At 38.3% G+C, this 13,421-nt stretch overlaps 1 long non-coding RNA gene across 1 annotated transcript; it reads left to right on the forward strand.

Moving 5' to 3' along the window:
• Positions 1–2,636: 2,636 nt before the first annotated feature.
• Positions 2,637–12,200, forward strand: LOC108437116. The gene is made up of 3 exons (XR_001858587.1): positions 2,637–2,715; positions 2,800–2,859; positions 11,970–12,200. It is a non-coding gene; the product is annotated as an uncharacterized LOC108437116 (long non-coding RNA).
• Positions 12,201–13,421: the final 1,221 nt, after the last annotated feature.

A 13,421-nucleotide genomic window follows, 5' to 3' on the forward strand; every position in this document is an offset into this window, starting at 1 on the left:
ATGATGCTTCAATCTTCATTGTTTTACTTTCTTAGTAAAAGTCTCAAGTCAGTCCTAGAACACCTATTAAAACATTAGAATTACTAATTTACTGTGAACCCCTCAGGACAAACCCTCAATACAATTGGTGACTCTTGGACACCACTATTAACCAATAAAGAGATGATGATGAAGAGGCCTGATTAGTGTAACATTCTGACCACCTCCTTGTTTCTGTGCTCATTGTCCATTTTATCAGCTCCATTTACTATACAGGTGTACATTGTAGTTCTAGAATTACAGACTGTAGTCCATCTGTTTCTCTGCAAACTTTTTTTAAGCCCCCTTTTACCCTGTTCAGTGGTCAGGACCCTCATGGACACTCACAGAACAGGTACTATTTGGGTGGTGGATCATTCTCAGCACTGCAGTAACACTGAAATGGTGGTGGTGAGTTAGTGTGTGTCGTGCTGGTACAAGTGGATCAGACACAGCAGTGCTGCTAATGTATGGAGAACCACTTGTGTGAGGAAAAAACTTTCATATGAACAGAATGTCACTACAAATAAACATGGTGTGTCCAAAAGTATCCACATCCACCTTTAATCAGTGAATTTAGCTACTTTGAGGTGCATCCATTGCTGACCCAAGCATTCTGTTGTGCGCACACAGCTTGTATAATCACCGTAGACAGGTAATTACCAGTAAAATGAGATGCTCTGGAGCAGACACGCATGAACCTATGCTCACCATGTCCAATTCCAAGCATCAGCTAGAGGAGTGTTTACTCTATCGCTTAACCGGATAGATGGTGTGAGATGAGACCCCTTGAGGATTATTTTGGTGTAATGTTGTGTGTATTGAGAAGAAAATGTTATGAGCCAAACACAGAAAATCTTGAAATAAGCAGATTCTGATTTTGAGAAATTTACATGGGAGTGAATGGGGCAGTTTTCTGTGCCTAGTGCCAAAATAATGCTCATAACTCTAAAGTTAATTGATAAAGTGATTAGATATTCAGAGGTTTCAGAAAGGACAAGTTTCTCTACCATTTAAAACTGAAATGGAGTTTCTAGGTGAAAGTTTAAGGATGTTAAAGCAGATTCCCTGCATGATCAGCTGTGTCTGTGAGACTGAGTGGCCTGCTGTGACATCATCGATGTCAGTTAGAATCTGAAGTTCTGAACATTCCATCATTCATTCTTATGGGAGGTTTTTAATTTTTAAACTTAATTTTATTAAAAACTACCAATCAGATCAACTCCAAAAATACATAGCACAAGTCACAGTGCCGAGATTTTTGAAACACAGTTTGAGTGGAGTGGAGTGTACGTTAAGCAGTTCAGGCTGTATTAATCGCAGAAAAGTGTGGAAGAAGAATAAGAAGTATGAGAGATAACAATAGAGCGCTTTTTCAAACACTCTAATAAATATAATAAAGCTGCACTAAAACTAATTTATCTTTTCCTGGCTTAAAAGGAAAAACTACTTAAAACTGCTTACAGCTAATGTTTTTACTTTGTTGTATTTTTTTTAATCATTTTTGTATGAAACGGTTCTATTGTGGTATTGCTGTATGTATGGGGCTGCTGTAAACACTGCTTTCTTGACAGTAAAAGAAATAAAATTCAATTTCAGATGCTCTACTCTGCATTTATAGGTCTTATGTATGTCTAGTCTTATCTGTCATGTGTTATTCTAAAACGATAAGGCACTAAATGCTGGAATTACTGAACTGTGCCATTCTGTACCCAAACTCACAATAATGTAATAGCAGAGCGTGGTCTGGGGGAGGTGCTGTTGCTGCAAGAAACTTTCAAAGGCTGAATCTCAAATAGCTGCAGAATCCCTGTGTAGTATAGAGCACTTAATAGGTAATGAAATAATGCCTTCTGCATCAAATCAGTTCAATAAATGTCAGAGAGATTCATTTAGGATTCAGCCATGGGCTCTGTGTCTCCCTGCTGGGCATTTAGTGCACTAAAGCCGTGCTTTTGTAACCTGTGTAGTGCACTAAGCAGGGAGCACGGAGCTATTTGAGATTCAGCGAAGCACAACATCAGAGGAGACGACAGGTGCTAGGGAAAAGAGTGACGCCCAGCCCAGCCAATCATATCAGACCTCGTAAACTGCAGGCCAATCAGAGCAGGACTGGGGGCGGGGCTTTGGTGCTCCTCGCTCTGTAAGTGTACATCAGTCGACAACGGCTGAAACTCGGAACTGAAAGGATTTGGGCTTAAAGCTACTACAATAAACATAAGAATTCTTTTAAAATATACGCATATAGTACACAGAATGAAGGAGTAAGTAGTTAGAGAGTGGAAATGCGAACCCACATTATGAGTTTGTGACAAATTATGGTAAATTTAGAGCGAATTTTTAGCAGTTTCTTGTTAGCTAGCGTTAGCTAACTTTCAGTTTACCTGAGGTAAAGAAAAGCGGATATGCTAACACGCTAGCCATCTGATGAGCCAACTATTTGCCTATAAGTGTAAAGTTTAAGAAATGTCCCAGATCGGGAACGAGCGAAATAATGTGTTTGGCAGCAGTTTATATTCTTTTTTTTCCATATTTCTCCTCAGTATTTGTAACAGCCATGTCAGTGAGCGTTAGCCACAGACTGTTGTTTACAGGGAGGTCATGTCAGTGAAAAGGTCTGTTGATCATAAGGCGGTTTTATATCTCTCTAATTCTCAACGTGTAGATGGACATTTTTTTCTAAAAGAGTCACTGAAGGTGAGATTTTTCTTATCAGTCCAAAAATGAACTGATTTATCTTTTTATTCTTTTTATTTTAATAAAATATTATGTGTAACACAGGAAAGAAGAGAGAAAGGGAGCTGAAGGAGAGAGACGCTGCTGATGGAGCAGATCTGCCAGGTAATAAACTGTTATGTTATTAATAACCATACAGCTGAATCATATATTTAACCCTCCTGTTGTCTGACCACATTCAGTGTTTAACATCTCTAATACTAAATAACTGACACCTTATTTGCATCATATTTCATAACTTATAACTTTTCCTAATATAAGGGGATAACTGGGTAGACATACAATTTACATCATGTATTTTAGTGTCCTCTACACATTTTGTGTACATGAGCTTTCTTTGGGGTCACTTTTGACCCCAGGCTGTTTTACCTGTATAAAAAAGAAATAAACATTTTACACGTTTGTTTTGATTGTTCTTGGATAATATTGAGGTCACTATAACATAGTTCTGTGATCTTCCAAAAAACATCCCTCAACGTCCTAACCTATCACAATCACATCTGTAGGAGAGCAAGAACCACTGATAATTCACAACACATGGGGGGAGGAAAACATGCTAACCACCAGAACTTTGATGCTTCTTGGAGGTTTAAATTCCTGGGGTCAAACTGACCACGAGAATTTGAAGGTAATAGGAGTATTTGGACCTTCAGCTTAGCTGTTGCAAGTGTACATGCAGCTTGTAAGTATTATACTACTTTAATATCTAATATAAATGATGAAGGAAGAGATCTTCTGTGGGTCAGCTTCACCATATTTTTGATCACAAACTTTTAGAGGCCATTAAAAAAATTATCCCCAACCCCCCTTAGTAAAGACCTTTTAATGCTACATTACACAATTTCACAAATGGCTCCATATAGAACCATGTACAACACATTCTTCATCAATCTGAAAAAATAATTTTACCATGCAAACCACAGTGTCCATGATGCTATATAGAACCTTTTTCTGTGCTAAAGAATCCTTGAAGAATCATCTTTTTAAAGAGTGTACCCAATCATGGGATTACGAACTATTCACACATCTGTGGTGCAAATTAAAAAAAATCACTCCAGACTTAAAATTGTGTTGTCTTAAATGTAAACGGTACATTAACTAAAATATTAAGATTGCAATATAACATTCAACATATGGTTAGAAACTTCTGGTGACAAAATTAAGTCCACAATAACAAATAACAAATTCTGAAATATTTATTAGCTGAACTACTGTATGATTCTCTGGGTAATAATTCCAAATCTTCGACAGATTTCATAGCCACGTTAGGTCAGAGCAGTATGTGCTATTTGCAGCAACTGTCTTGGCTTACATTTGAAGTAAGGGGAAAGCTGTGTTTTACTAAACAGTCTACTAGTGTCAAAGTATCTTACCGAGTCACTGACGACTGACTGATGACCATTGCTGAAATGTGGATGTACAAGCATCTCCCAAGACAAGCCATCACTGAATGTCATCCTTATACCTTTCAGAATTTTAGCAGTTTTCAAGGATTCTGATCAACTGGCTTACCTCAGCTTCCTGCTGGTTTCATCTACAGCTGATGCTGGTTACACCATTCATGATGAACTCAATAAAGCCATGAAACAACATGTTTCTGATGAGATTACACCTTCCTCTAGGTGTACTCGCTTTACTTAACTCAAATGTCTGAAACTCCTTCCATACCCTGAGCAGTGATTTGGCATCTGTCCTGTGGAAATGTGCCATTTTTTTGGAGATTACTCGATTACAACTCTGTCCACATTCTGAGCAGAGAGGTCACTTGTTTCCTGTATGAATGAGCTGGTGTGCTCTAAGGGCAGCTCAGTCACTAAAACATTTTCCGCAGTCTGAACCTGATGAGGTTTCTCTTCTGTGTGAATGCGCTGATGCTGTGTGAGAGTAGTCCGTCGAGTAAAACTCTTCCCACACTCTAAGCGCTGATATGGCTTCTCTCCTGTATGAATGTGCTGAGAGATGGAGCCGCCGTGACCACTACCCACACAGGTGCAAGCTGCTCCTCTCCGGTGTGGTAAAATCTGCAGTACATAATGTATTATTGCAGTTTTTTAAATACTTGATTACAAAGTACAAAAGTTTTGTTACTGGAATATTAAAAATAGCAGTTCAGAACGCAGTAGGGTGCTACTGGATACTAATGTACATTTTAGTACTGCAGTAGTGCATTTGTTTTATTTGTGTAATAAATGAAGTAGAATTGATGTACTTACTATATAAAAAACTGCAGTACATTATCCAGTAATACAAATTTTAGTACTGCGTCAATTTTACTACACCTGCACTTAATACAGCACAATAACTGCTGTTTTACTCTTCCTAAAATACTGTAGTCCTCATGTTACAGTATAGGGAAAATTTCTTCTGTGTTTAAACCTGCACTATCAAGACAGTTACTTTCTCACACACATATACCCACATGGACAGGATGGATTTTGGTGGTAAAGTCAGAACACAAAAGCCAAGATACAGGATATAAAGTTATATATGTATAAAAGCTAAGTTGGACAGTGCTGAGCAAATAAGGCCTGTGTTAATATAAATAGCTTCCTTTTAGATTATGCAAGTATTGCAGCTGGTAAGCTTTTCAAGAGTTTTTACAGCCCACTGGATGTCCCTCCTTTCTAAGGATTTTGTTACACGTTAATAATAATAATAATAATAATGATAATAATAATAATAATAATAAATAATTCCAACACAAACATACATGCACAGAAAAAGCTGTCTGTTCCTGAGAGTCTCCAGTCTGCAGTGTGGATCCTCCAGTCTAGCCGAGAGCAGCTTCACTCCTGTATCTCCTGGGTGGTTTTAGGTCAGATCCAGTTCTTTCAGGTGTGAGGGGTTTGAACTCAGAGCTGAAGCCAGAGCAGAACAGCCTTCCTCTGTAATCATACAACCAGATAACCTGCAGAGGAGAGGGGAAAAGAGAAAGACAGGTGAAGTGTGAACGGTGGCATTTAAAGTCATATGTAAAAGTTTACGAGTCCCTGGTCAGTTACACACCTTGATGATATTCTAAGTGAAAGTAAGCAAACATCCTCTAAAGCAAACATAATTTCTAGTTAATGCATAATTACTTGTCTGGTTAATTTATCATAAAATGTTGTGCGTGCAAATTACACATAAATACGCTGATGTCAGAAAAAAAACAATTTGTCATAGTGGTAGATCTCAAGATAAAGATATCTTCAGTAGGAGGAGTAGGTATTTACAGGAGGGATAGAGATACTGGGACTGTAGTGGGTGATAGCAATGAAACAACAGTGATGTAATGCATACACATGCATACAGACATATTAATAAATCCAAATCTTTTATTTTAATTGTTACCTGGGGAAGGTATCTGGGGCAGAGTAGATATAAAATCATTCATTTGCATAAAGAAGTGAAAAGTCAAAGGAAAATCCAGAGTTTCCAATACAGGATTCAGAATTTTAAAAAACATTTGAAGACCTGGTTTCCATCAGAACTGTCCACAACAGATAAACAGAGCTTAAAGCTTTGAGAGAGAGGAGAAAATCAAGCTCCACTCTTGCTTCAGCTCTGAAAACGTCCAAAGGTGCTTCTGTCCATCCTTCCACTATGAGAAGACAACTCAGAGCTATGGGTGTGAATGGATGTGTAGCTGTCAAGAAGCTTTAACTGAGAAGCTCTTATGGAGCACAGAGTAGTGGAATTATAAACAGGGACAGAGTTAGACTGAATACATCAAAAGTTAGCAACCAGATCAACTTCTCTTATTAATATTAGCATTTATCATATCTTCTATTAATTTTGTCATTATTATTTCTAACCTGTTAGTGTTACTATTTTATTTAAACATCACTACAAGTGGAACAGTTCAAAACGCTCTACAGCGTGGAAATACCAGAAGAATCCAATAGAATTTGGATATGTTGGAAACATGTTTACAAAGCATCCATGAACAGCACAGTGGGTTTTAATGAACTGGGGCATTAATAAAAAATTCACTTGATATGTTCAGTCATATGTGTTAGGACATGCTTACAGCCGCTTTGCCGAAAGTGAGCTTGGAACAAAACAATTAAAATAGCAATTTCAGACATCCCTTTACATTAGCTGCATTTTAAAGAAGCATTGATAGATTTCCTGAATTTGTCCTGAATAAGTGACATTTTTGGGAAAAAACAGTCACAGCTGTACAAATGTACCATAGCTTTCCCACCTGTGACTTCCTAACTTTTTCTTGTTGTGTTTATGAACACTATTTTACAATGGCTTTGAAAGTGGTTTGGGCAAACAGATTTTTGTTGTTAGACATTTCACTAATTTTATTAACTATATAATGTTCTGTGCATAAGTGTCCAATTTACATTATGTAGCCACAACAGAATTTTTTATCTTTTTGGTTGTCAAAAATATAACATAATCTATTGTGTTGTATAACTGAAAACATTTACTTATATATATATTTAAGAAGGATAAAATATATTATAAAATATTATTTGTCTGCAAAATAGCCCTGTGAGATATTTGTGAAATGTTATATTGCATTAGTGCATTAGAGCAGGTCTGAGGAGGTGGCAGTGCCAGTGCATTTTTGGACCAGATTTCGAATGTCACCCCATTTTTTAGACTCAGTTTTGGAAATTCTCGTTTTTTCAATAATTTCACTTTTACTTTCCCATTTAATTTTAAAAATGGATGATCTTATATCTCCTCAGAAAGACAACCCTATTTCTAAAAAAGTTAGGATGCCTGGCACAATGTCAATGAAAAAAGAAAAACGCTATGATGTGCAAATTATTTAAACTCTGCATTTCATGGAAAATAGTACAAAGACAACATAATAAGTGTTGAAACTGAGAAATGTTATTGTTTTTAATAATATATGGCCATTGTGAATTTGATGCCAAAAGCACATTTGAAAAAAGTTGGGACAGGGCAAGTTTACTACTGTGTTTAACACCTCTTCTTTTAACAACACTCTGTTAGCATTTTAGAACCGAGGAGACAAATTACTGTAGTTTTGAAAGTGAAATGTATTCCATTTTTGCTTGATAGAGGATTTCAGCTGTTCAACAGTTTGGGGTCTCCTTTGTCATATTTATCATTTCATAATGCACCAAATGTTTTAGTGGGTGACAGGCCTAGACCGCAGGCAGGCCAGTTTATCTGGATGGCAGCATATGTTGCCAACTCATGTGTCTGTCATTCAGCATTAATGGTGTCTTCACAGATGTGCATGTCACCCATGCCATGTGCACTAATGCACCCGTGTACCATCATGAATACTGACTTTTGAACTGTGTACTCATAACAAGCTGAGTGGTCTTTAGCCTGGAGGACACAGGGTCCATGATTTCCAAAAAGAATTTCAAATACTGACTCATCGAACCGCAGGACACTTTTCTGCTTCACCTCAGTCCATTTTAAATGGGCTTGGGCCCAAAAAAGAATCCTGTTTATACAGAATTTCTTTGCATTTTAGAGTTTTAACTTGAATTTGTGGATGCAGCAACAAACTGTTTTAATAGACAGTGTTTTTCAGAAGTGTTTCTCAGTCCATGCAGTGATTTCCTCTATAGAATCATGTCTGTTTTTAATGCAGTGCTACCTGAGGGCCCAAAGATCATGACCAGCATATGCTGGGTTTTGGCTTTATCCCTTGCATGCAGAGATATCTCTGAATTCTCTGAAAATTTTAATGACATTACATACCATAGATGAAGAAAAGCAAAAGATTTTTGCCATTTTATTTTGAGAAAGGTTATTCTTGAATTGTTGCTCTATGTGATTGTGCAGTCCTTCACAGAGTGGTGAACCCCTCCTGATCTTTACTTCTAAAAGAATCTCTGAGATGCTCTTTTTATACCCAATCATGTTATAGACCTGTTGCCAATTAACCACCAGGTGGTTTTTTAGCATTTCACAACTTTACTAGCCCTTTGTTTGATCTGTTTTGATATAGCGCTACATATCATGAATAAAATTACATTTCGTAATGTAATGAAGAAATCTCTCCAGAGTATCTCAGTGTGGGCTTTTTAGTCCAGCAGAGAGCAGTGCTATTGGACATGCTAAATTGCCCTCCAGCAACGAACTTTAGTCAAAGAATTAGGTTTCTGTCAGCTGTTAGAAACTAAATATGGCTGAATATTATTGAAGTAGTCAAACTACCACTGGCTATGAAAATATGTATTGCTGAAATTTCTGTTATGAACTTCAAATGCCCCTGTTTCTGTTACAGATGCAGTCGGTGTGTCCACCACTGTTTGATGAACATAATATTAACATTATAACATAAAATCAGAACATAAAAGCTAATAAATGTGGCAGTGGAAATTAGCATTACTGTAGCAGTCGTACATATCAAGACACGTTAAAGAATTAAAACTTTTGTGCATTAAATACTGCTATGTAAAGATACATATAGCTGATGTATGCTCTTAATGCAGCGACTGTATTTGGCTCTCTGTGCAAACAAATTTTTAAAAAGGAAAAACCTCAAACACACTGTGCTTTGATTTGTCTAATTAGTTGCACTGGTCAGTTATTAATCTCAGCACCAGACATCTGACAGGTTTGATGAATATTCCAAAACAGTCATGTTGGGAGGGACACTTTTATTTATCTTTGTCAAGCTTCACTTTCGTGCATTTGGATTTTGTAATCTACTGAATTTTATTTTTAGCATGGAATATTGAATAATTCTTTAAATTCACTAAAACGTCCTTTTGATGTAAAACGATGTGCTAGTGATGCACTTCCCTGGAAGGTCACCTCCCTTTTCATCAGCTGCAGTTTCTTGGGGTTCAGCATCAGCCCCCCCTCTGTCAGTAGCTTGAACAGTTTGTCCAACAGCAAAAGATGTTCCTGTTCAGTCTGTGATTGAAGCAGAATGTCATCAACAAAAAAGCAATGCGTCACATCTTGAAAAAGGTTTCAGAATTTTGCACAGGCAGCGATGGAGCGCTGTGGGAGAATTCACCCATTCTTGTGGTGTTTTCAACCATGTGAGTTGAGTCCCCTCAAAGGTGAAAGCAAACTTGTGTTGACTGTTCTCATGGACAGAAATTCAAACCCAGGATTCAAACCCAGGGTGGACAGGAAGTGACAATTGGGGTTAAGTGATGAAAGGATATCTGGTAAACTAGCAACTAAAGGGACAGCTGTCTCAGTTTTTGCATTCAATGCCATAAAATTAATGGTCAAACGCCATGCAGTGGGCTTCCCTGGTTCAGTTGGTTTCACTTTTTCAATGGCCAATTAGGATTATTGCAGGTTGAATTGAGTTCTCTGAGAACTCCTTGGACTAATAGCGACTCAATGGTGGCTTTTAGGTATGGATGGGTCTCAGAGGGGTACTGGCCCTGTTTGATTGGTGCCGGATTTGGCTGCTTCACTTCTACAAGCATGATATCATGAGAAACGCTACGCTTAATGAACAAATTGGACCCCAGCAGGGATCCCTCCGTGTTCTCACAACACCACACTCAATCCACAAAATCATTCTGACCTATAGCCATCTGCAAGGGAGGAGTTTCAACAGCTGTAGCTCAAACCGCATCATCCGTGCCAAAGCCGTGCACCCTGATGGATCGATTTGATATCCATTCTGGGTCAGGGGCCTGATTAATCAGGCTAATGGTTGATGCCCCTGTGTCAATCAGCCATGGTGAACTATTACCCCCAATTTTTACTTCAACCACTGGTCTTCCACATGAATCTCTGTCGATATTAGCTGCTGGGTGTAATTCTGCCATATGCAAGTTCTCAGCTAGTCATTTAGACTTATTAGTTTGGGCCATTGGGCCACTGGCCCTTCAGCAGAAGTACTGGGGATAGCCACAGTCGCCACTCTCTGATCAGGAGCAATACTCCCATTCAGTGGGAGACGCACTAGGCTCAACATTTAATTTCGACAAAAAGTCTTGAATTATCTTCCAAACTGGCCAAGTACTGGCCAACGTTTCAAGTTCACAAAAAATCATTTTTATTACACTGGTGACTTATGTGACTAGTATGGCCACAGCAATAATAGAATTTCCCAAATTTAACAGTGTCTGTCACCACGGCCTGGTCTGTATGCTCACTCACATCTCCCTTGTCAGCCTGCCTCTGAGAGCTGGAGGAAGAGGGGATGTTGGGCAGCACATTGACCTTGTTGACTGTTCCGTTATCGAGCACGGTGATGCGATTTCGCTTGTGTGTGTGCTGGAGAGCAAAATACTGAGTCATCTTTCTTAGGAGTTTATTGGTGCTGATACAATCCAAATACATGTGTGGTTTAAGCGATTCTCTAATAGATGGGAGGCACTGAGCCAGAATCAGTTGCCAGAAACTCTTAGACTTTCGCTCAGCTCTGTGTTCACACTCCAAAAAATACATAAACAGCCTCTTAGCAAAATGCGGGCCTTGTTTAATCGCCACAAGATCAGATAACAAAACCTCAGGGTCAACCCACATCACAGCTTAAAAAGCTATACGGCGCTGTTTTTCATTCGCTCGATTTTGTGTTGTCACAAAGCAGCTTTACAGAATAATCAGTATTACAGAAAGAAAAGAAAAGAAAATCCGGGTCCAAGCCCCCATGAGCAAGTCAGCGGTGTCAAGGAATGTTGGTGGCAAGGAATGTTTCTTCCTGCACCTTTAGAGAACTTACCTTTGATACTACTGCCTTGTAAACTTACAAAACAGTACACAAGTTACTGAAATCCTAAGGAAATCAACTTGCTTCATTCTGAAAGCATTAGCATAAAAAAGGAACAAAGAGAGAAAGCAAAATCAGACTTCATCTCACTTTCAAAAAGAGAAGTGGAAAAAATGCAGAGTTAAAATCAGTGGTAAACAGGCTAGTAGAAGCTAGTCTAAAACAAGCATAGGAAAAAAAAGAGGTTACAGAGATTTCAAAAACATGAATGTACAGGGTACTGTACAGCTCAAAAATATGGGACAAACATAGGAGATTTTAGAAACATAGGAGACTTTACAGAAAGGTCCATTGGCTCAGTATAAATAGACAAGTTCATGATTAAAGCTAGCTGAATGTCAGGTGACGTGGATGAGACGTGCGGCAGGCTGGTGATCAGGAGATCTGCAAGTCTGAGCACTTGCCCATTGATCACCTCAGCTGCAGCCGTTCTCCCAAGCAGAGTCGCTGCCATTAAAAAGCAGGCTCAGGCAGGTAAGTGATTTCAAGGACTCCACAAGCTGAGTAAACTAACGCCTGGTGTTCTTCTCTCTCCCAGCTACATCCTTCTTTCTCTTCATGTCTACAAGAGACTAAGCCATGCTGTGGGCAAGGCCATGCTGACCAGCTGCCAGCCATCCTTCTGCTCCTGAACCCAGCCCATCCTCTCCAGGAGAGATAAAGGGCCTTCTGTATAGCAACTGCCTAGACAAAGAACTTCATGAAGTATTTTTTTCTTCTCTATTTCACCTCTGAGGGCAGTTGGTGAATAAAAATGGCTGTTTTTGGAGTTTTCGTGTTTGTCTGTTTTGTGTTCTGTGTTCTGTGTTTAGTCATGAGCACCCCACACTGTGTTCCTGGAGTCTGTACTGTTCTAACAACAGCTACTGTGTTTTGCACAATAAGAAGAGAACTGTCACATACCTGCATGTCCCTCTAACTCAAATAGAGTAGGAGTGTATCCAGACTGTCCGGTCAGCACTCTGTTCTTTCATAGGGTCTCCACTGACATGCACTAACCCACTCCAAATTTTCTTCTTTCTCTTCACACTGTTCATTTATTGCTGCACAGTTTGTGTTGGTCATCCTATCAGTGTCACTGTATTGCTAAGAATGATCCACGACCCAAACAATGTCTGCTTTGTGGTGGTCCTGTGTGACCACTGAAGAAAAATATATTGAAAACAAAAGGACTACAGCTTGTAATTGTAGAACTACAAAGTGCACCTATATAGTAAGTGGAGCTGATAAAATGGACAATGAGCATAGAAACAAGGAGGCGTACTTAATGAAGTGGTCACTAGGTAAATAAATATCTGTAGGGCCAGACGATGTTAAAGCTCTGAATTAGACGGAGGTATGCATTTCTAGTAAATTAAATCAATAGAAAACCAAAGCACTACTCATTTGTACCACAACTCGGAAATCTGGCTCTATTGACTACACCTGAAGCTAAAAATGAATTTTGGTATTGAGCTGCCATTTAAACCACACTTTAGTAATGTTATTAAGACTTAGCCAAGACTTAGCCCTAGTTAGATTCTGTTCCATTGCACAAGGCTAAGAAGTTGACCCATGCTTTTATTTCTTGCTTTCCAATTTTTTTGCTACAACATTTTGTTAAATGACCTAAAAGGGCTATTTATAGATTATAGATTATGCAAAAGACAACTACTAGAGTACAAGTAAAAGAAAATGCAGCTACAACAAAGTTGTTTTCCAGAGTTCATCATATTTCAAATCTCAAGGCAAAAAAACTAAAATTAATGTAAAATGTTAATTAGTAACTTCACAAAATTCTTGGAATTTTGAATAAACTCTAAAATTACTTTTTAGCAAGTAGTTTGTAAATTTAAAATCCACATTTGTATATAAAATAACAAAAACAATTTACACGACTATAACCACAACAGAAGTGTACACATATTGATTAACAATGTAATCAAGCACCTCATGTACATTTGTTGAGCTTGCTGTGGAATGTTGAACATTTTGCCACTTTGTGGGACCG

The sequence above is a fragment of the Pygocentrus nattereri genome, chromosome 12, assembly GCF_015220715.1.
Source record: "Pygocentrus nattereri isolate fPygNat1 chromosome 12, fPygNat1.pri, whole genome shotgun sequence".
Lineage (NCBI taxonomy): Eukaryota > Metazoa > Chordata > Actinopteri > Characiformes > Serrasalmidae > Pygocentrus > Pygocentrus nattereri.